Genomic DNA, 4,862 nt, shown 5'->3' with positions numbered 1-4,862 from the left:
AGACAATCCTATGTATGTCATCCAATAACCCGGGAAAGTGTCGATGGGCACCTTCGGAGAACATCCCATACTATTCCCTCCGATGCCCAAGGACAGAAGCGTCAATAGAACACTCCCCAATCCCAAGTTATACCTAAGCAACCACATACTCAAGTCCAACATCTCACATACATTTGATACATCATCATAATAGAAGTTCAGTCATGATATTGAAATGATTCATCATAAGTATAAGTGACAATAATAATCAATCATTATAACAAGAGTATATGAAATCACAATACTACTATTCTAAAGCATGTATAACAGTCCTATGATAATCAAAAGTAATAAAGAGACCATGTTCACTAAGTTATGAAAATCAAGGCTTAAGCACATAGCCTATGTATTTATGGTGATAACCATCCTTACCTTAACCGAGTTGTAAATAAATTCAATGATCACCAAGAATGGTCCAAAAATCAGTGTTGGTACCCTAGACAACATACAAGTAACATCAGAGAAGAAAACAATCGAATCGGAGGAAAAACGAATCAATTCGGCTGAGTACAACGGTGATCTCATATCTTGGTTGACTGGCTGGTCGACTGTCAGTCGACCAAGCAGTCGACCAAGACTTGTTATCCTCAGGGCAGAATTGAAACTTGGTCCGAAACTGACCTTCCGGTGCTCCGATCGACACGAAATTTGGAGGGCATGTTTATAACATTAAGAGGATACTACACACTAATTTTCATGATGATCCAACGGTCCAATCAGAAATTCCCAATTCGAAATCTTAAGTTCTATATGTTAATTAACAAGAATCAAATTGGAATTGATTGAAATTGTAAAGGATGATGGGAATCAATCAAGTGAATGTTAAGAATCAAGTTAGAATATTAATTTCATAATAATCTAAGCTTAACATGCATCTACATATCAGTTTTGAATCAAGAATTGGTTAAATTGAAAAGAATCAAAGTAATGAAGTGCAAGTAATCTCAATGGAATCATAACATAGCATGAGTGGGGGAGGATCAAGGAATTGAAAAGGGGGGAAACTCATGGTTAAGTGTTTGCAAGGTTGCAGCACTTCAACCATGGTCTCAAGATCATAGATTGATAGAAAATGAATAGATTAGAAGAAGAATAGAAGGAATCATACCTTGAGTTGATGATTAATGTATAACACTAATGATGTGAGTCAAAGATCTTCCCAAACATCAAGATAAAGCCCAAGAGAGTGTCCAACCTCGAGCTCTGGAGTGCCAATGATTAGTTTAGGTCTGCGTTCACGAGTTCCAAAAAGGTAGGGGCAAAATGGGAAGTGAATTAGTGAAGATTCGAATTCCATTACTGCTGGTCGACTGGTTGGTTGACTGTCAGTCGACCAAGCAAGAGACCAAGACATGAACAGAAACTTCAGACAAGGATTTGCAGGGCTATACTTGGTCAAATTGAGTGGGGTTTTCTCCTACAAGTTAATCAAGAAGTCTAGTTTCCAGAAATACTTTCAGATTGAGCACGGGAGGTCATTAGGTGCTTCAACTAATTCAATCTTCTTCGTTGCGCAAGCAGAATTGGCCACACATAGTTCGACAACTTCGGACAAGGATTCAGAGAGCTAAACAGGGTCAAATCGAGTGAGGTTTTCTCCTACAAGTCAATCAAGAAGTCTAGTTTTCTGAAATATCTTTGGATTGAGCATGGGAGTTCATTAGGTCCACCAACTAATCTCACCTTCTTCAGGCTGCAGATTCAAAACTAACACTGACAATGCATCCAAGTATGGAGCACCATCAAGCATATCCATGGGTTTCGGGTCAAACACCATGTCTTCCATAAAGAGGGCCCACAAGGACAACTTCCATTAATTCAGGACATGGATCTACACTAAGGGAAAGATCAGACATGATTTCCTAAGGCTCTCAAGGTAATAACATTGAAATCAAGGTCAAACTTCAGGGTCAAACATCAAACAAGTCTTTCTTCACCCAAAACAAATAGGGTGCCCCGGGCAAGGTTTGGGATGGATTTCACATTCTCCCCCCCCCCTTAAAATAATTTTGTCCTGGAAATTGGGAGAGTACTAGGCTTTCGAAAGGGATGGAGATACATCGCTTTTACCTTGACTTTCTTCTCCTAAAATATACGGAAACAAATAACAATAAGTCTTTTGTAAGAAAACAAGGAATAAATCTAACATGCTTTGAAGTCAAATCAAGAGTATGATCATGGCTTCATGAAGACTTCACAAGGATCATGGCAAAGATCAATATGAAGATCATAAAACCTTAAGAATGAAAGGAGATTGTAGAAGAGATGGTTGCAAGGATGCAGCATCTTCTTCATAGTCTCAATCACAAAGAATAAAACATAGTAAGAGTAGATCAATACAATGTGAGGGAGATTACTAACCTTTGATTGAAAAACAGGAGATGCAAGGCTTGAAGTCTTGAAACAATTAGAAGGAGTAACAAATCATGAAGATCACACTTGATTTCTCTTCGAAATCATCATGTGGAAAATTTATAAGGCTATAGAGTGTATGGAGGTCCACTTTACAACAGCAGGTATAGAAGAATCAATCATGGGAATGACTTAAGATCACCCTCTCATCAAAGGGAAAAATAGAAGGCATAAGAGGAAATAGAAGGGAGAAAAGATTAGCTTCAAGGTAAACTTCTACTAAACAAAATTAGGCAACTCATATGACAGAGAATAAATTGAACAATGTATATGGTAGTATGCATTTGGCAACGCAGCAATGTTAGGATTAGGTGGGATTTCACATGAAGGACCAGCCGAAATCCTAGATAAAAAGGACAAGCAACTGCGGAATCGCACCATCCCTTTGGTGAAGATTCGGTGGAATAATCATACCCCGGAAGAAGGCTCATGGGACAAAGAAGAAGACATGAGAGAGAAGTTTCCTCATCTTTTTGGAAGCATAGGTACGCTTTCAATTTTGAGGACGAAATTTCTTTTAAGGGGGGCGAGAATGTAAAATCCGGCCTTATCCTAACCCTGACCGGGCCCGGATTTTATACTGTTGCAGGTCTGAAGACCCAAAGTGGTGGTAGAAGAGACCTGTGGGCCCTCTTAATGGATGATTCGATGCTTGATACAGAACCTATGGACATTGACAATGATGCCCTTTACTTGAGCACATTGTCAGTGTTGAGTGAAAATATGCGCATTGATGAAGATTGAATTAGTTGATGCACTTATTGGAACCCTGTGATCAATCCGAACGTATTTCCTGAAACTAGACTTGTTGATTGACTTGTAGGAGAAAATCCCACTTGATTCGACTTTGTATAGCTTCCCGAATCAACTCCTGAAGTTGCTATCATGCCTTGGTTGACTGACAGTCGACCAGCCAGTCGACCAGTAGTAATGGAATTTGATTTTTCACTAAATCACTTCCCATTTTGCCCCTACTTTTTGGAACTCGTGAATGATGACCTAAACTAATCATTGGCACTCCAGAGCTCGAGGTTGGACACTCTCTTGGGCTTTTTCTTGATGTTTGGGAAGATCTTTGACTCAAATCATTAGTGTTATACATTAATCATCAAACTCAAGGTATGATCTTTGATGGCGCATCGTACAACTCGAGCTATGATCCCGCATACTACCCTTCGGGTGATGGCTACGTTGAGAGTCAGGATTGTTGTGCCGAGGAGGATTATGGTTCGTACCAGGGTTAGCCCCACCTTAGTGAGGGAGCGGCCACATTGGGTTCACTTCATCCACACTTATGAAGAAGTAATCATTAGGATAGAAGAAACCTATGTGTAGGCCCCATTTCCCTGGATGACTGTAATCATTTGGATATTTCCCCCTTAACTCCTATGGATTTACTGTTATTTATATTGTTTGTATTTAAGCTTAATTAACCACTTTTCTGCTATTGTTGAAGGAGTGACTTCTGATCACTCTTTCTCTTTGAGATTATCTCTATGTGAAGTTGATACTTGATATTTCCGCACTCTGATTAATTATCTTTCTTATTCATTTGATCTATTTATTGCTTACTTTATACATTGATTATATTGTTCATGATTATGTTATCGTGTATGCGGGAGGCATGGCCGCTCGATCTGCATCTTCGGGCTGTGGATCACATCCCGGGTGTGCCAGATAGGATACCGGCTGGGTGGATGTGACAACAGCCGTAGAATTATTATGCTCATTCCAAGCTTTAGCTAATGCCTCTCAAACCACCGACTGCATCATTTTTGGGGACCCTGGAAGGATCCAAACCAAGTTTCTTTCCATGGTGGTTGAGCAAATTCCTGTGAAGCTCACTAACAACAGAACCAAGGCAAGCAAAAGTAGTTGAAATTGTATTGAGCTTTATTTGGAGAAGTGCATTAGTCTGAGCATCAAGCATATAGTCTGAACGATGAATCCCAAGATGTATTTCCTCCTTTTTCTGTTTCCACCTACAAACTTAAAGCCTCAATTCTAAACCCCAATCCTTCAACTATTTTGCAGTTTTCATCTTAGCCATATTTAGTCATGCTATAGTCAAAATTTCTTTCAACACTTTGGAGGGGAGAAGCGAGGACCAATTTCTCTTTCAACCATGGTCATGAGAGAATCTCTTTGTTCTTCTCATTTGATCCTCTGGATTGTAGATAATGAGCTAGGTGTATGTGGTGGCATCCCCTGCATCTAAACATGAGAAGATTTTGTTTTCTTGTTTCTCTGCAGCTGTACAAATATTTCATCTCCATTTACAAGAGTATATAAGATTATCCCAGCACTTCATACATCCATACCTTCCCACTACTCTACACTTCAAACTTCCATACTGAAACTGTTATTCCTGTTGGCAAAACAACCTTGCTGACTGCAGCGGATAATGGTGG

The sequence above is a fragment of the Hakea prostrata genome, chromosome 2 (assembly GCF_041222555.1).
Source record: "Hakea prostrata isolate BN-2017 chromosome 2, UWA_Hpros_2, whole genome shotgun sequence".
Classification (NCBI taxonomy): Eukaryota; Viridiplantae; Streptophyta; class Magnoliopsida; order Proteales; family Proteaceae; genus Hakea; species Hakea prostrata.
The sequence above is the reverse complement of the archived record's forward strand: the minus strand, read 5'-3'. Positions refer to the sequence as shown.